We start from the raw sequence: 20,299 nt of genomic DNA, 5'->3' as shown, positions 1-20,299 counted from the left end.
AAGTACAAGTGGGAGACTGAAGGATATATGTCCTTTATATGTCCTTGGAGTCTGAAGGTATATTCTTCAGAAGGAATGTCCTTCGACCAAGGTGGCAATGCGTACGATTTGGCTTATATGATAATGATGACTTTATTGGAAGATCAATCAATCCGCTTCAATTAGGAGTCGTAATGCTTAGCTAGAAGCCGCTTACGACTGTATGATCACTTTCGTTATCCGTGGCTAACATAGACTGGATCCTACAACGGGTTACACATAAGAATTGGTAACTTGAACAGTGTGAATAGACTAATGGGAACTAGTATACAGATGGATATGATCCAGTGTAAGAGATAGAAAGAATCGGGCTCGAAAGAGAAGTCCGAAAAAGGCAAAACCCACTTTAAGGCGGAGATCCCTGGCCGACCTTAGTAAAGAGGTGGGCCGGGCAGAGTAAGCCCATTAAGGGCTACTCTGGCCGGCCACACCATGGGGAAACTCTAATTAGGGTTTTCCCCATATTAAGAGTCCCAGTTAGTTTAAACACTAACTTGTACTTATCTTTTCTGAGGGACTTTTAGGATTCCTTATTTGAGTGAGACTCTACTAAGGTAATGTCTATATAAAGCCCCATTATGAGTTCAAAAAAGGTGTGGAAAATTCTCAGAAGGAAATCACTCTCTTAAGACAACTACTAGAGAGAGAGGATTTTAGAGAAAAAGTCCCCATTCTATCTATCAAGTCCAGAAGAAGCAGTTCTTCATCTCAACCTTCAAGAAGGTCCTAGCTGACTGAAAGAAGGGAGTTCGAGTTATACAATTCGGTGTCTCAAGTAGAGAAGCTACACTTGAAGCTCTTTATCTTCTGAATACTAGTCAGAATTTAGTTCGTGGGAAAGCGAATAAAGGTATTCTTCTTCATTCTACTTCATTGATTAGTTTCATGTATAGATCCTGAAAAACTTAGTGTTAATCATATGATGATTGAGACTCCGTAACCAATACTAGTAACATGATTAGGGATGTATTAGATACATGTAAAACCCAACAGTTTAGATCACAATTGCATGTAATTTCCATGCTACACATCCACAATTGATCCATGTTGTTGATTACATCGGTAACGTGACCATTGAAGGTTTAGTCATGAACAAATGCGACAAAAGCCGATTTGATCCTTTACTGTTGTGATTAATGAACCAGATTGTTTAAAGTCGTGAAATAACAATTTTTTTGCACAATAAGATTCTTGTATTGTATAATTCAGGAAACATATAAAGTCCAAGTAAGAGATTTTTAGTATTTTTAATACTAATGACTAATGTGGACTAATATATGTATTAATTACATAATACATGTTATTTCACTTAAGAGTCCCAAAAGGTGATCTAATCAATTTATACATTATGGACCATAAAATATCAGTTTGAAGTATGGGGAACATATTATCGACATGTTATGTGTAGAGCCCTCAAAACTAAATATCAATGAATAATGGGCCCTTTAATAATTACTCGGGTAACTGCTAGTAACCACTTAGGCAGTTCCCATTTTGTTTAGGGCAAATCCCTAAACCAGAGAAGAGACGTGATTTCCCAACCCCCATTTTTGAGAAATCAGAAACAACGTCCATTCTCAAGGTTTAGAAGATCTTGTCCAAAAGTTTATAAGATTTTGTCCAAATCTCAAGAGTAACACTAAAATCTATTGTATCATCTTCAAGCTATGGATTCGGATAAATATCTACAACGTTTTACATCTCTTTAATTCATCAAATAGAAATCTTGACTTATTTTCATTGTTTGTGTTATTCATAATTTATATGCATGAGTAGTGAAATTCCATCACATGCTTCAAAAGATGGGCTTCCAATACCCGAATACGTGCCATTTATGCAGATTAGCTGAAGAGAACACCTTACACTTGCTCATTTCATGCGGCTTTACTGAAATCATATGGAGATATTTTCGTCCGGTTATCGATTATCCGTTTCCACTGTCATCCACTTTAGTTACTTTCTTTACATTTTGGATGTTTGAGAAGTCAGATACTATGAAAGGATTCCTTCAGCAGATAACACCCTTCGCCATTTGATGGTATGTCTGGTTAGAGATGAATAATCGTCTTTTCCGTGATGTAGTTAACTCATCTGATAGAGTTATTATGTCGATCAAGGTCACCATTTCAACGGGGACTTGCCCACTAGGTACCTCGAGTATTTATCTTTTCTTGGTAGACCATAGTTTCTAGCAGGGTCGGCCCAAGTAGTTGGGAGGCCTAAAGTGAATCAAAGTATGGGACCCCTTGATACACTAACTATTAAAAATAATTTTTTTTTGTCATAACAGATAAGTTAGTAAGAAAAGCATGAGTAAAAAATGTAACCCTACACACGTTAAATAAGAAGTGCATCCAATCTACATAAAGAGATGAGCTAAATATATTTCGAAAACATTATTCTTGTTTCTTGAGATACAAAATTACCAATTACGTATTCACGGTCCAAATTCTTAGAAGGGATGATGTATCTGTTGACTGTTGTTTGGTCGTACCTAATTTTAATAACAACAATAAAATCAGCTATTGTTGTTCAATAGTAGGATAGGAATTGATTTGTTTTAAATAAAGATAAAATAAAGTATAATAAATTCAAAATTATGAAAAATAAGATAATCAATTACTAAAATAATAAAAATGACAAAGAGTACCTCTGAAGTGTTGTCCAGATTTATTTTTTATTTTTTTTTTGTTAAGAGATACAACTTTATTAAGCTAATAAAGTGTCGTTACAATACAAGGAAAACATAAAGTAAGGAATTCTGCTCCAAGTCTTCGATTTTTTCTTCTTTCTGGCCCATTTAGCAAGTTTATCCACTGGGGTGTTGAATCTACGGCAAGTGTAACTGAATTTCACCTTATGGATATGACGTTTAATCTCTTTAATTTTCTGCAAATGAATTCTGGACTGCCATTGAACTTCATGCTTCGGGTTCTGAATATTCTGAATGATATTGATATTATCACTTTCAATAATAATGTAATTATAATCATGTTCTACCGCCCATTCCAGGCCGGCTAGGATAGCCAAAGCCTCTCCTTCTTCACTATTTCTACTTCTCGTAACGTTCGTATGAGCTTCTAAAAATTTAGAATCAGAGTCATGGATAATAAGACTAATACCTGTAATTTCATTCACATTGGTAAATGAAGCATCAACATTAATTTTCAGCCAATGTGGTTCAGGCGGGTTCCATGTTCCTTGCAATTGGTTTTTGATGCTAGGAGTGGTATAAGTATTTTTTGGAAAAGCTAAAATCATATTGATAATAATAGGAAGAGAATTAATTTCATATTGAAAACAGTGATCACATCTAATTTTCCAGATTATCCACAGAATAGTGGCAAGCAGATTTTGATACGACGGTTCTTTGAAAGAGGGGGTGTTCTCCCAGGAGAAAATCCATTCTGCAACATTCATAATATTCTCAGATATAATATTGAAGTAGAACCAGATATTCCTAACAAGAGTACAGTGGAGAAGGGCATGCTCGATAGTTTCAATTTCACTGCAGTTTGGACAGATCAAAATATTATTAATATATTTACCGATTCTATCCCTCACTGGAAGAGATTTCGTACAGATTTTCCAAATGAAGTTTTTGATTCTGGGAATAGTTGGGAGAGACCAGATAAATTTCCAATTAGGGTTTAGTGGATGGGGGGAATTCATACTAGTGCAAAGGTATTTATACATGGATTTAACTGTAAATTTTCCTGATTTTGTAAGCGTCCAAATTCTTTGGTCCATCCCCGACACATCAATGGGGATGGATTTAATAAGGTTTTTAGTGTTAGTATCAAAGTAGTTGTTTAGAGCTTCTTCATTCCACTCATTATTACTAATCAATTGGGCGACCTTAGACACCGAAGGGTCAAAACTCTGAGTAGGAGGAGTATGGATGTCTGGAATCCATCTATCAGTCCAAATATTGATTTTCTCTCCATTGTGAACCTCCCAAGCAATATAATCTTCAATCTGAAGTAATTGCTTCCTGATATTCTTCCACATCCAAGAGTGATGTGGCTTAACTGGACCTGGGTTCTCATTATTAGGGAAATATTTGGCTTTAAGGAATCTTACCCAAAAAGCATCGGGCTCCGCTTTCATCCTCCAAGCGAGCTTACTAAGCATAGCTTTATTGTCGAGTTCCGGAATATGTATACCCAAACCTCCCAGAGCTTTTGGCTTACAAATGGAGGACCATGATTTCGTACAAATTCCTTTGGACTTACCCCACCAGAACGACTTCTGCAAAGTCGAAATGCTTTTGCATATACCTTTAGGAATGGCAAAGCATTGCATTTGGTATCGGGGTACGGCCGCCACGATTGTTGAGATAACAATCGTGCGTCCAGCTTGAGAAAGGAATGAGTGATTCCACTTCTCTAATTTGGTTTTGATCTGAATAAGAATGTCATTGAACGCTCTAGTCTTATTTGCGCCAATGAACAACTGCGCCCCTAAGTATTTATCCGACGCAGAAGCATTTTTAACTTTCAGCGAGCGCATGATAAGACGCTTAAATTTCGGATGAGAATTTTTTGAGTAGAAAATATTAGATTTCTTATAATTGATCATTTGGCCAGAAGACTCGCTAAAATTTTTAAGAATTTGTTTGAGGATATGAATATTATCTATAGAGTTACGACCGAAAATAATACAGTCATCCGCAAAGAGGAGATGCGAAATCATAAAGCTAGAATTGTTAGCCGGAAAACCCATAAAGGTATCTGCTCCGACGTCTGCTATGAGCAGTCTACTAAGACCCTCCATGGCGAGAGTGAAGAGGAAAGGGGAGAGGGGATCACCCTGCCTGATGCCTCTGGAAGGGTAGAAAATAGGTCCAGGGCGACCATTAATGAGCACTGACATGGAAGCAGTAGAGATGCAACTATGAATCATATTTATCCAATGCTCAGCATAACCTAGCTTTCTCATGATGTCTATAAGGAAATTCCATTCTATCCTATCAAAGGCTTTGGACATATCTAGCTTTAAACCAAAGTAACCTGTCGCTCCCTTCATTTTCTTCATGGAGTGAATTATCTCCTGACCTATGACTATGTTGTCTGAAATCTGCCTACCCGGGACATAAGCTGCTTGGAGGGGATTAATGATATCATTAAGGGTGACTTTAAATCTATCCGCTAAGATCTTCGTAATAATTTAATAGGTAGTATTAAGGAGGCTAATAGGTCTATAATCCGCTGGAGTCTGGGGGGTCGAAGTTTTCGGGATAAGACAAATGTGAGTATGATTCGATTCGGGGGGTAAAGTGGACGAGAGGAAAAAATTATGAACCAGCTGATTAATATCTGACCTAACAGTGTCCCAGTTAGTCTGGAAGAAAAAAGGGGGGTAGCCATCTGGACCTGGGGCCGCCTCTTTCTTCAGATTCTTGATGGCATTATTTATTTCCTCCTCATCAGGAAAAGCTGTTAAAAGCTCATTCTGTTGGGGTGTAATGCATTGGTTAAAAAGATTAAGGATGTTGGGTGACATAATAGTATTTTCGGAGGTGTTAATACTAAGGAGGTGATCAGTGAAGACCGACTGAATGCTAATAGGATCTTCGTGCCAATCACCATTATTATCCTTAATAGCCCTGATCTTGTTGTTCCGGTTCCGTTGAATAGCTTGCGAGTGAAAGTATTTAGTGTTCTTGTCTCCTACTGAAAGAAAGTCATTTCTAGATTTCTCTTTCCACAGACTCTCTTGATAAAGATACAAATTATTAAGTTGATCATTTAGCCTAGCTATCTCCGCTTTATTGCTACTAACCTGTAGCCTATTAGTAATATCGTTAATATTTCTCTCTATGTTCCCAAAAACATTTTTATTCCATTTAGTGAGATGCTTACTTAAGTTTTTAAGTTCATGTTGAATATTGTTATTGGTGTTCCATTTACCGGCAATGAAATCATGACATTCTGGATGGGACATCCAAGTTCGAAGGAATTTGAACGGTTTAGGCTTCTGAATCATTTCATTGTTATCCTCAAGAAGGATAGGGAGATGATCAGACCCGACCATTTCAAGGTGAGATAATCTAGAGTTCTTAAATTTTGTCAACCAATGAATGTTGACAAGCGCTCTGTCTAATCTCTCTTGAATAAGATGATCCCCATATTGTTTATTACTCCACGTATAGGGACAACCTTTAAAACCCATGTCCATGAGCTCAAGGTTATTGATGATAGAGAGAAGACTGGACATGTGGGAAGTGGATACATAGGATCCCCCAACCTTGTCGTTCATGTCCAGAATAGAATTAAGATCTCCGATGACCGACCAGGGGATGTCATTATCTATATTCAAGTTTTTCAACGTTTTCCAAGGTTTCAGTTTATTTTTACTATAGGGGCAGCCATAGAAGCCCGTAATTAAAGTGTGTCCGTTATTATGATGATCTAAGATTTTAGCGTGTATAATATTATTATCCGAGTAAAGAATATTAGTGTTTAAGTGGTGCTTCCAATACATTACTAGCCCTCCCGATTTACCCTGAGGGTCGACAAAATGACTATTATAATGCTTATGAATTTTAATGTTCTTGTTAATGATGTGAGCTTTATTTTTAGTTTCTGCTAGAAAGATAATATCAGGATTGTGCTTATTAATAAGTCTAAAGAGATGCTTCTTAGTAATGAAATTACCTATGCCCCTTACGTTCCAACTCAGGATCGAAGGGCAAGTGTTAGGGGTGTCCATAGCCAGAAGGAAGTTGGGCAGCCTATTACAAAGGGATAAAAAGGAGATCGGCCGAGTGTCTAACCCTCTCCTGAAGGAGACAAAACCCAATTGACCCTAACAGCACCCTCCCCACGCTAACGAGAGAGAATCTAAATGGCCTATGGGCCGAATCTTGTTCACTCTCAAGCAATCGAAAGGAGGGCACTAACACACAAAATTAACCTAAGATCTCACTCTTAATAAGTAAAAAACCACTAATATATAAAATATATTCTATTGAGCAGGAAGAACAACAAAATATAACGATGTAATAAGAAGTAATTAACAGTCTTAAAGACTACCTAATAGCAGCCTTCTAATCAACAAAAGATAATTATCTTAACAAAACATCACCAACAGGAAAACAACAAACTAAGGTATCATAGAATATGCTTCATCTATCTTATCATAGATGAAGAAGGCATCACATGAACTCAAGATACCTAATCCAACACCAGCTCAACAAAACCTACAAACTAGGACAAACTGAACTAAGAGACTGACTCTAAACAGAGCTAAAAATAAAACTACTTATAAACTAAAGCTTCTCCTTATCAACCTAAGAAAGAAATCTAGACCTATTAATACATCATCAGGTTAAACATGAGCTAATAGGTTAGATACGCCAGAACAATCACGATAAAGCTAGTATAAATAAATCACCTCATGCAAAACCCTAATGGACAAACAATAATCTAGTATTAGATAGAGGAAAACATGGAATTTAATGGCTAAAGAGAGTTGAGTGATGTTTTACTTCCCTGGCTTAGCTGATAATCAGTTGGTATTAGGGTTTTCTTTATTGCTCCTGTTCCGTCCTCGATCAATTGTGGATTGTGCCGTCTAGCTAGAGGTAGAATTCGATTGCTGTGTTAAGCGATCTTCTCTGGTACTATGTGTCGTTCTTTCTTAGGTAGTCCAACGAGAGAAGATTGAGACGATTTCTTAAGAAGTGCTTGCTGTAAACTCTGAATTGGGTAAATCTAGTAGATTGGAGTTGGATTGTTGCCAGATTGCTGAGGTAGGTTAAGGAAATCTAGTAATTTTGGAGTTTGATGTACTTGATTTAGTTTATGGATGTGGATTTGGTTAAGTTGTTGGCCGAATTAGGGCTGGTGGTAGTATTTTCCTCAGAAAAACCGTGGTTGATTGGGAGCTATTTGTTGTTCTAGGAAGTAAGAAATTGTTACTGTGATGTGTAATTGGTTGTATATGGTTTAGGAGGATGTTTGCATGTGTGATTAAGAGGGTTGGGATGGTGGATTTGATGGTGTTTTCTAGGGTTTGTAGCTGTTTTGGGGAAAAAGGAGAGTGGGAAGACTATCGCCTGATGACGTCACTCAACTCCTTCTCTCTCCTCAAAAACCCCCTGAATGTTGAATACCACCAACTAGCTCAGTGTTGTCCAGATTTAGATAGGAATATATTCTTTTGATTTAAAAAGAAAAAACAACAAAGTTTAGGAGAGAAAAGCTAAAGTTTTTAAGAGAAAAAAAAAAGAAAAGTGTAGTATGAATTGTTTCCTGCCAGAAAGGGAGACTACAACAACAAATATATAGAGAAATCAAAAGATTTTGGATTGAGAAATAAAATTTAACTATTAAAGTTCTTCAACAAAAATAAGTAATAGATTATGTATTACTTATTTTAGTTGTTGGGTTATTTGGAGTTGTGCCAATTTAGCAAAGGAGATGATTTAGGGTTCGACCATGTTATTACTTTCCAGTGGGGGCCGTATTAAAGAAACTTCACTTTTGCTTATATTGGTAACTTAAAACTTTTCCAAACAGTGAACTACTTTTTCTTTTTTGTTTTTGTTTTTTGTTTTTTGTTTTTTGTTTTTTGTTTTTTGTTTTTTTTCTGTAGGTGCCTTTAAGATGTGAAAGTTTGTAGCCCTTTGTACAAGTGAGGCCCAAAACAGCCGCTTTAACTATTTAGGGCCTGGACCGCCCCTGGTTTCTAGTATGTAAAGGTCTCTTAATTTCGGATGATTTTGTATTTTATTTTCATACTTCCTAAACTTTCAGTTAATATATTACTTTTTCCTTCGAAAAAAAAGAAAATGATAGAAGGAAGATAGTTGGTGGTTTGATAAATGTGGCAAGAAAGCACTAGAACTTTTAACGGCTTACATGTGGCACTTCTACTGTTGAGCTTCTAAGTGATGGTATTGGTCCCTTATATATAGGGGTGGGAATCGGGCGGGCGCGGACGGACTCGGGCTACAAAGCACCGGGCTCGGGCGGATCGGGCTCGGATAAGCCGAGCCCGAGGTAGGGAGTCGGGCGGATCGGGCCGGACGAAACACGCCATCTAAGTGCCCGTAGCCCGTCCGAGCCCGACTGCCCGAGCGGGTTCCAACGGGCTCGGGCCGGACGGGCTCGGGTTTTTGAGAATTAAAAATATTAAAAAAACAATTATTTAATAAAAGAACAATTATTAATTAAAATGCCAACCATTTTATATATGATTATCAGCAAAAGAGAAAACAAATTTGTTTTTAGAAAAGAAAACAGAGAGAGAAAATAGATTTGTTTTAAGAAAAAAACAAAGATTTTGTTTTTGAAACAAATAGAAAAAAAAAAGACAACGGCATTGAGGAATCTAGGATCAATTTTAAGTGAGTTTGTGTATACCAAATTAAGATAATTCTTTTAGAAACATAATATATTTAAAATTGGCAAGTATTGGTTTAGTAACTAACTTAATCACCAAAAATCATATTCAATACCCAAAACAAGAAATCTGTTTCTTATTAACATTCAACACAAAAATCTTTCATTGATCTTCAAACAGAGATAGAGAGGGAGAGAGTTGATGTTACACAAACAAAATACACAAAACCCATTTCGAAATCGAACTTCATTTCCCTTTTATACCTATCAAAAGCCTGTGAAAAAAATATTCACAGATCTCAAATCAGGGAAGAGAGAGAGAGAGGGAGAGAGTTGATCTTAGACCGAGACTTGTATAACCTCTTTCTCTAGTATGGGAAGAAGAATACCATCAAACTACTATTTCTTCGATAAATCCAACCACATTTAGATCAACCACATAAAAAAAAACAGCATTTAGATCAGATCTCTCTCTGATCTATTTGATCAGACAGATCAAAGATTTACATATGTGATCTGTCTGATCAAACAGATCTGACTCGTTAGAGTCGAGATCTTTACAAACAACAACCATTAATGGATTATACAACCTTTAACATGAAAACAAAATACAAATGATTACATATAAACACAAATAATAACAACTAAAAATAGTGGTACTATAAAGAAGATAATGGATATTTAGGTTTAGGGTTAGTATTTTTGTGGAAAAGGAAGAGAGAGAGGCGGAAAGAGAGAGAGGTGGAGACGGAAAGAGAGAGAGAGTGGTGGTAGTGTTTAGGTTTAGGGTTTACTCTGGAAAAAAAGGGGTATTTATAGCTTGGTTGGATTTAATCCAACGGCTGAGATATTATTTAATCTCAGCCGTTGGATTAAATATAAACACGCGGATCTGTTCGGGCTTGATGTCGGGCTCTATTTCGGGCTACCTATCGGGCTCTTCTATCGGGCTCATCTATCGGGCTCTTATCGGGCTCGGGTGTCGGGCGGGTTTATCGGGCCGGGACTCGGAATTGAGAACCTGTCCGAGCCCGGCCCTATTAGCCCGTTATATCGGGCCGGGCTAGCCCGACTCGGGGCTGCTTCGGTCATCGGTCTCTCACGGTTCGGGCCGAACGGGCCGGATCGCGGGTTTCCGGACCGTTTTCCCAGCCCTACTTATATATGCTATCTTGGGCAAATCTATTTTTTTTTTTTTTTTTGTTAAAAGATTGGGCAAATCTATTTTATCAAAGAAGAAGCTTCCATCTTTTAAGACTCTAGTACCTATAATAACCTCTCAAGAAGTACTTCACTTAGCCTACTTTTCGCCCCGTTCCTCAAGTTCTTGAAGGTGCTTTTTCTACACTCAACATTACGTCCTAATGATAGTAATCGTCGAAAACCCGCTTCCCAAGGTCTTTGAATACCTCCTCCTTGGACTGAATCTCCTCCTCGTCTCGACCGTGGAGAGCTCGTTGCCTCTCGAGTCATATTTTTCATAGTTGCACATCCTTTTTTTTTGAGTTGAAGATTTTCAAACTGCAGTTTATCTCATTAAAACGTTTCGGCGTTCTCCATTCCTTTCTGCCCCCTACTTATTATGTTACATACTTTTGTTTTTTTATGTTTTTCGTATCTTCGACCCTATGCCCCTAATGAAATATTTGCTCGTAGTTTACCATTTGTTTTTATAGGTTACAATTCACAACGGGAATAATTTGTATCCCCTGGTAGTCTATACCGTTAGTTTCCATACTGTAATCGATTGTCGATGCCGTTTAATTACAATCCTAGGTAATAACGCATTAGAAAATAAAATATTTCTAGAGATTTACAAGTAATATAAACTAATGAAACATGTGAAGTAAGATACAAGTAAAATAAAATATATGTGGTTCAGATACATTAGGAAACTTCCTAATAATCTAAAAGAGATTTAGGTGCATCAGACCAATCTGTAAGCACCCAACCCCAACTAGAATTACTCCTAACACCCATCCAATTCTCACAATTGCAAAACGAAATGGGGGGGGGGGGGGGGGGGGGGAATCTTGATTTTCTCTCTCTAAAACTCAAAACAATCTCCTCACTTAATCTCTTAAAATCTCACTAGTTTTTTTTCAAATGTTTCTCATTTTACTTTCCAAGAGTCGGAATCAACGATCATTTGGTGAAGACGAAGTAGAAACCAAGCTAGGTTTACTCCTCTAAGGTTGATTGAGAAACCCTAAACTTTTACGATTTTTTTGAATTAATTTGTTGTTTGAATGATTAGGGACGTAAATAACATAATACAACATGTTTACAACGTTGTCTTCAATAATTTTGAACACATTTAGATGGTTTCGTGTGATGAATTGAGCCCCCATGGTGACAGATAGGGCTATCTGTGACCATTAATTAAGAGAGGAACAAATTGCAGTTCCAGTCCGTCACAGATAGGGTAATCCGTAACGGACTGAAAAGTCACGGATTACCCTATCTCTGACTTTTAAGTCCATCACGTATTACCCAGTCCTTGATTTTTTTTTCCTAATCGAAGGATCCCACACGCTCTAATCTTCATAATAAATTTCTTTAATTATTATGGCATCACGTGTTCCTCCAACAGCGAGTGAAGGGGGTCGTAAGTAACAACGAAGAAGAAGAAATGATAATGACCAAACTTCAGAGGAAAAGCCTCCTGTTTCGACAACATAAACATAAGCAGGGGGATCATCTTCACGCTCGGACCAGTATTCTGGAGGTCCCACTGATCGTGCGCTGCTACAATGTTTCAAGAATACTGTTGCTTTCACGATTTGGAACAAACCGGTAAGTAAATATTATTTACTAATTTAAGTACATATAATAGGAATTTTGTTAATCATTAATCTAAAACGTTTTCCTTTTGTTTTCAAGAGAGGTTAGTGCTGAAGTTACAAACTATGCCTCTGTCGTAGTTGTGGGTTCTCTCTTGGAGAAGAAAAATGGGTGGGACCTACAAATAGAGTGTCAAGGCGTTCAGAACACAAGATTGACCCACATTGGCAAATATTCATACGTCAAGTTAGGTCGTGGTAATACTATTGACATTTACAGAGCGGTGGTACTAGGACACAAATATTTTTCACATGTCGTTCGGGGAGATGACGATCACGTTAGAGAATAGTGGTGACCAACGGGTCGTGCCGTGACGACACAACCCGTTTGACAACCGTGGCGTGTTAACCCGTTTGACAACCGTGGCGTGTTAGACACGCCACAGCCACGCCAGACATGACTTTGAGCCGTGCCGTGTCGTGCCTAGACTACAAGGTCTTGGCACAGAAACGTCCCATGAAAACGACCAAGCCGTGCCATTTCCATGGCGGTCCCAGCCGTTTACGTGCCGGGTCGTGGCTAATGGGCCAGCTGTTGCCAAACGTAACAAAGGAAAGCACTAAATAATTTTTAAGTCAAACGTTGTGATCTTTGTTTAAACTTTAGAATCTATGTTTATTTTATTACTTAATAATTTTGTTAACTATTAATTTTATCAATTAACAACTGCTTTCAACAAAATAACAGTAATGTTTTGTAAATTAAGTACCCTTTTCTAATGGGTTAGCGTGTCGTGGCGGGTTAGGAACGCTAACCCGTGACCGGTCGGCACGACACGGCACGCGACGTTTCGTGTCGTGTCGTGTTGCCTTACAAACCGGTTGTGCCGGTCCGTTTTCGTGCCGCCACGACCAGTTGGCCACCACTATTAGAGGACGTGTATCGCATATGTGGTCTTCCAATGAAGGTCAACCCGTTGTTGTGTCGAAGGCCGTAGATGATGATGATATTGATGGTGGCAGAGAAGATTCATACGTATTACTAGTCTCCCATTCTTTAGGATTAGGTTACGAAGAGGTGGAAGAACACTTTATGCAGCTTAAGTGGTTGAGGGAGCAATGCAGTGTGATGCAAGACAGTGGCACCGACCGTGTCAAAGACGCTACTGGACGGGCATACCTCTTGCAAACGCATCTAAAGGAGATTACATGTGGGTGTCGTTAAACTCAATGAATTTTCCATTATTTTAGCCAACTGGTCTAGAAGTCAATTCATTGGGGAAAACATGCAGTAAGTGCTTAAATAAGTGATAAGAAGAGCTGGATCTTAGGATCAGAGCACAAAACAATTATATTTTGGAGACAACTTGGTTACTTAATCAATCAGTACTACTGAAGCAAATTGGAAGGATTAGTTAATTAGTTGGAATTTGTTGGTTGAAGTCATCAGGTGAACAAGTTGGCAATTTATTTAATCTTTTTGCAAGGAGCTGGTTGCTATAAATAGAGAGGTGATGTTGGAGATGAATTCACCAAGCAAGCATCAAAGAGTAGAATTTCAAAACCAATATATAGGAATATCTACTTCTTTGCAGTACTCATCAAAATGGCCTCTAAGACTTCATCTCCTTTGTTGGTTGGCTTCCTCTTCGTCTTGATTGCTTTATCTGCTAATTCGCGTAAGTACACATAATTGTCTTTGTTTCATGTCTCTTTTATGCAGTTTATTGTATACTTGCATTTGTTTTTGTGATTGCTAGTCTTGACGATATATTTTTTTTGTAATGTATATGTTATGCATGCAGAGATGGCATCAGCTATAGGACTTACCTGCCAGACCACTGTAATTTTGAACTTGACAATACTTGGGGTATGCAATCCCACACAGTGTCAGACTCAATGTGGCACTACCTGCAACATCAACTTGGGGGGTTCAGTCACAGCTTCTGCTTGTGTTGCCGGCGGTCTCCTAGGCCTAAGTGGATCTGGCTGCGCATGTTGTTGTGCCAACGTACTTCCATGATCGGTTCTGCACTATCATGCATCTTTCATAAGTTAATAAAAGCAGCAAAAAGCTACAGCTATAGCTGCGACTTAGTTTCTTATTCCTACAACTTAATACGATAATTCACTTACGATTGTGGATGTTACACTTGCATCTCTTGTATTTCCATTATCCTCATCATTGTGTCCTAAGTTTCCTTTTATCTATTAGTATATTACCAAGTTTGTTTCTGTCCTCTTGCTCTCAGGTTCGAGGCAGAGATACTATATACCTTTCTAAAAAAGAAAAAAATAATGGGAAATGATAGAGTGCCCAGCAATTTTGCCCATTAAAATGCCCAACTTTCCTTATTTAGAAATAAAGGCGGTCCCCACCGTAGTCAAACTTTGAAAATCCCTTGTCTTTTAGTGATTCCACATCAGCTGGGCAATTTAATGGGCTAAAAACTGGGCACTCTAGCATCTCCCAAAAATAATATACCAAACTATTTGGTGGTGAGTGCATGTGAATCTGTGGACCACCCATCAATATTTGCTATGCGAATTGTGAATGGCTCATATTTGTTTGACCTTAGTGGTGGCGAATGTGGAACACCCCGACTATAGCAGGCACAAAACTAAGCCATGTCCTACCATGTTGTGCTATGTCACCAAATTTTAGGCATGCACAGCAACATCTGGTAGCAACTGCCTTTCCGTGTACTGGCTATTGCAATGTCCGGTAGCAAAGGCCAGTTTATGTATGAGCTATTGCATGTCTTGTCTGTGCTTAGCAGGTTTTACCCACCACACACCTTTGGTTAATTTGGAAATTGGAACAAGGGGCTGGGTTATCTCCCTTGTGTTAATAAGTGTGGTAGAAGCCTTACCTTTTGAGCTAGCTTTTGGGGTAAGAGAGACCCAAGATCACCCAACACTGGTATCAGAGTCCAGGTAATAAAAAGTCTCGGTCCAATAACTATTGAAGTTAAGAGCGAATGTGTGAGGGGGAGATTGTTAGGTTAATCCCACATTGGTTGTGGAAGGGACAGGATGTGAGTTAATAAGTGTAGTAGAAGCCTTACCTCTTGAGCTAGCTTTTGGGGTAAGCGAGGCCCAAGACCACCCAAGACATTGAGCATAGTCCCACATTGGACAATGGATATCTAGCAACCAAAAATATAAGGTCTAGGTCCTCTCCACTTATTGCCAATTGGTTTTGAGTTGGATGGCCACAAACTTAACATGATATCAGAGCTAGGCCCACACGTCATAGGTAAAAGCCACACGTGTCTCTAAATCATCGACACAAATGTCAGACAAGATCAAACAAAATAACACAAAGTGTTTAGGAGATACAACTCCAAATAACTACCTAAAAAAAGAAAGAAAACCACTAAAAACTCCTGCAAGGCTAACTATGACTCAAGCAGGTGGCACTTCCCGATTTCCTTGTCCTGAAAAATAAAAGGTTGGGCCAGACCCCAACAAGTAGATTTTGAAACCTCTAATGCCTCAATAGACAGTTTCAAGAGCTACCAAAACTAATAGACAACCACATATCATGTAAAGATGTCCAAGTATAGTATCCGAGTTGTGACCATTAAAAATAAAGTATACCACATATGTAACAAACAACCAAAAGCCACATGACGAGTTGGTGTCCACCTTATGTAAGAGTTTGGTCCACAAGGTTACCCTTGTGTTAGCGCCGACCCCATATGCTCCATACCTATATCACATCCGGTAGAGAGGGTCGAACCAACCACAAAACTCTTACAACCCTTCACCAACTCCATCACGTCACACATACATAATATCACACCATTTGTAATAAACAACCAAAAGCAACACGACAATTGGTATCCACGTTGTATGAGAGTGTGGTCCACAAGGTTATCCATTGTGTTAGCGCCGACCCCATACACTCCATACCTATATCACATCCGGTACAGATGGTCGAACCAACCACAAAACTCTCACAACCCTCCACCAACTCCATCACATCACACATACAATAGCATCACACCACAACATACATAAATCAAAATCATATTCGTTAGTATATTACGACATACGAGTTTCATATTTATAATGTTTGCAAGTAATGAATCAATGATGATAATAGCCTAAAATTCTCATATCATGTTGAGTTTTAGCACATGTTCATGTATCTATATAAAGAGTATTGTCTAATAGTGAGAGTCATCTAATTATAAGAGTTATATACTAAAATCATGGCAAATAAAGAGGTTTAGCTCTAAATATCATTGTAACACATGAATCTAGCATGAAAATGTAAATGAAGATTGTATGGTTCATCAAGGATGTCATTATAGCAAATATCCTCAAAATCTAACACATAGATGAGATTCAAAGTGACCTAAAACTAAGTTTGTAGGAATATAAATCTCCTACTTCTAGTATATATATTTGTGTCAAGGACCCTAACCTATGTTCAAGTAATACTATAATCTAGGGTTTGTAGTTTCATAATTTGTCAAGGTTTATCTTTAAAAATGGCTATTCAAGCCCTAGAGAGATAGAAATGTACCTTAACTAAAACAGTGTAAGCCACACACCAAGAACAACAAAGAAAAGAATCACCAAGCTCCAAGCCCTTCTTCCTTAGTCCTTCTCTTGCCCTAGTTTCTCTCACAAGAACCCAAAATCCCTCTCTCTAACACTAATGGCTACAACAAGAAAAGAAAGAGGTGAAGAAAATGGAAACTCAAAAGTGAATGAAGGGATAAGGGGTTAAAAGGGTTGAAAACTTGAAGCAATAATGGGAGGGAAGGAAATCACCTTCCCACTTTCACACTCTAGAAAAGTCCAAAACCACTCATATGCTCAAACTCGCGGTTGAAGAAGGCAAATGGGGAGGAAAAGAATGAGGGGGTAGGTTTTAGAAATTAAAAAGACATGCTGCTAAAGGCACCCCTAAAAATAATGGATAGGGACACTACAGTGGCGGTAGTTATTTTAGAGATCCCTATGAGGACACTCTAAATTTAGAGTGTCTTCTTGAGGATCTCTAAGTGCCACATAAGCAAATCAATACATTTTATACTAAAGCATAGGTATTTAGACTTTCACTTAAGTGTTGCATTGGAGAAGGTTTTCCAATAGAGTATCTCTAAATAGCCAAATAGGAAAGAGACCACTTAGAGATCCATTTTTCACACTTGACACATAGGATTTTTAGAGTTTCTGTTGAGTCTTGCATTGGAGATGCTCTAGTGCAAAACTCAACTAAGATCTCAAAGATGATGCATCGAAGGTGGAATAGAGATATCTCAAGAAGACACTCTAGAAATAGAGAGTCATCTTGAGGTATCTCTAATTGTCCAACGCATCAATATTTAAATTTCAACCAATAGAGATCAAGTCTTCGTGTATTCCTAAAGTAACTAATTTTTTTTTTTTACAAAACTAACCATGTCACATAATTAAAATAAAAAGGTTTAGAGTTTTGCATTGGAGACATACAAGAATTGAGGATCTCTATTTTCGCCACCTAAACAGAATCTCTATTGAAACTCGACAAATAGGACGAATATTGATTTTTTTTTTGTAAGTTTTGCATTGGAGTTGCTCTAAGGTGGGTTCCCTTTAGGTGGGACAACCACATTGCCTGTATATAGTGGATAACATTTTAATAAATATTAATTTCTCAGAGGTCTGCAAACCGTAGATTAGCCAATTGATTACCAAGCTTCCAGTGAAGGATTTGGGCTCACATCAGTGTTTCGTTAGTTTGGAGATCTCAAAGGAATTCAAAAGGCATTTTCATGATCACGCTGAGTGAATAATTTATTTGTTGCAAAAATATCAAAATGGTGCTAAGTCATGCGCTTCTTGTTCAGCAACACTACCAAACTATCTCCAAATAATGATGTTCAAGTAGATGATCTTAGTACACATCTGAGGAGCCCTTCACTACCTCAGTTGGACAAGACCAGACATAAGTTTTCTAATAGTCAGGTACTTATGTCAATTCTTGTTGCAAGTGTCTTAAATATGGGTCGATACCTAACCCTGTCTGCGACCCGCTAATCCGCTTTCAGGGTTGATTTCTGAAGAAGGGTTGGTACGCGAAACAAGACTTATGTTAAGGCGGTTACCAATACAAAGGGTATCCATGTATATAACTATATATGGGGTATTAGAAAGAGAGAGTCGGTGAGGCGGTGAGTCGGTGGATTTACGGTTGCAATAGCTATATAAACTAAAACCTAAGGGATATCGCATTCATTCTCACGAATCCCTTATGTAACTCGTTTTTCTTATCATTGTGGAAATCATCGCGTCGTTGTTTGCCATTCAGTAGGTCACGTAAATCTCTTGTTTTCTGTGTGATTTTTTTGTATTCAATTACTTTTTTTTGGTTTACTTGATTTCGTCCCAACATCTTCAATTCTTTCTCTCTATATATTTCGGCGAAAGGATTATCCTCTCTCTTTTGACTTATTTGACTTGCTTTTCTTTTCTTTGTGTAGATTCACAAAGGAGCTAAAGGGAAGGAGTACCAAAGAGGAGGACATCAAAGAAGACCTTTTTAGTTTTTAGTTATTTTAGTATTTTATTTTAATTTGGTGAGAGAGTGTTATAAACTTTCTTGTGTTTCTTTATTTTTGTTGTTTTGATTTAAGGACTTTATTGTTTTGACCCAAATATGAGGGCATTTAATTTTGTAACTGAAACTAAGAAGCCTCGGGTTCGCACACTTGCGGAAATAGTGGTCCGGGTCGTCTACAGAGGACGTCGCCGGTCTTGAGCGGGAGGTAACTTCTAGATCACCCACGAATCTCCTGTAAGTGGGTACTTGTAATGTTTTTGCTTGCCCAATTGATTGTCGAATTGTTAGTTGTTATCATATTAGTAAGGGCATTAACCCCATTACAAGATAGGAGTCGGATTTCATCACCGCTCTCTTGCCCATTTAGGTAACAACATTGCGCGATCCCAAGCCTCACTTAAAACAAAAATTGATTTAGACATTGGTCAAAGGGTAACGAGCTTGTAGGACCTTCTTGACAAATCTAGAACTCGATTAGTATTTGGAGTATTCTCAGGAAGAGGGAACGATCTAAGCGCATAATTCTTTTCCAGGGTCACCTCGAGAAGAGGAAACGTTGCCAAAGGTTGGACGGTTATTTTCAGCTTTCATAGCTGGCTGTCACCTGGAGAATTGCTTGATCGTTGTACTGTGATGGAGTAACTCCTTATAAGAATCATAGTTCAAGATTTGGTAAGAAGTAGAAGCTGTCTAGATCTATTTTTAGGTGAAAAAGACTACCCACCCAGTTGTATTTAGATTGCTTGGTTGAGTCAGCTTGCTTTCGTGTGTGTTTTCCTTGGGATCTTCGTAGTTTTGTCATTTAAAAAAAAAATAATAAAAAATAAATAAATAAATAAATCAACGGAAGGATTCTATCAAGACCAATTAGAAAAGAGACGAAAGGAACAATTATTGTTAGAAGCACAAGAGATGCTTTCATGGTCATTATCTAGACTTGAGGGGAATAACACTACTCAAAATAATTTTGATTGGTCCCATTATGATAGTCATAACGTTGATAACTACTGGAATTATCATCAACCTCAACAAGGTTGTGTCCCTCACTTACAAAATACCAATAATTATCAACGTTTTAACAATTAAAATTATTTTGAGACCCCGAGGGATAATGTCTATGGTGATAATTATTGGGAGTATTGCCAACCTCAAGAAGGTTATGAGTCACACTATGCATATGTTAATAGTTCATCCTACAGTCAATATAATGAAGAGTTTTATGATCCAAACATGTCCCAACCATCTAAGTGGGATAACATTCAAACTAATGACTCTTCATCATCTTCATTAGATCAACTTTATAGTCGTCTTGTAAGGACTAATATAGAGTTTGAGCAGAAAGGTCAGGAGCTACGAGCTGAAAGATTAGCTCTAAGTGAAAGAATTAATAGAAATCTAGAATTGCCCAACATCATAGAAGACAAGTCCTTTGAAATATGAAGTATAATACACAATACCATGAGCCTTATGATGATGAGGATGGTAGTATAAATGAGGCGAATACTTCGTCCGATCCTACCCCATATTTAGTTTCTGAGCATAGTATTTTGGAAACTGTAAAGTCA

General features: G+C 37.9%; 1 long non-coding RNA gene across 1 annotated transcript; it reads left to right on the top strand.

Annotated features, from left to right (window-relative positions):
- The first annotated feature begins 13,702 nt into the window (after positions 1 to 13,702).
- On the top strand, positions 13,703 to 14,407 carry LOC147565224 (uncharacterized). The gene is made up of 2 exons (XR_015237077.1): positions 13,703 to 13,851; positions 13,978 to 14,407. It is a non-coding gene; the product is annotated as an uncharacterized LOC147565224 (long non-coding RNA).
- The last annotated feature ends 5,892 nt before the right edge of the window (positions 14,408 to 20,299 follow it).

Source organism: Eschscholzia californica, unplaced genomic scaffold (genome assembly GCF_041429995.1).
Source record: "Eschscholzia californica isolate CP2 unplaced genomic scaffold, dmEscCali1.0.p SCAF_1, whole genome shotgun sequence".
In the NCBI taxonomy this organism is placed as follows: Eukaryota; Viridiplantae; Streptophyta; class Magnoliopsida; order Ranunculales; family Papaveraceae; genus Eschscholzia; species Eschscholzia californica.
The sequence above is the reverse complement of the archived record's forward strand: the minus strand, read 5'-3'. Positions and strand labels throughout refer to the sequence as shown.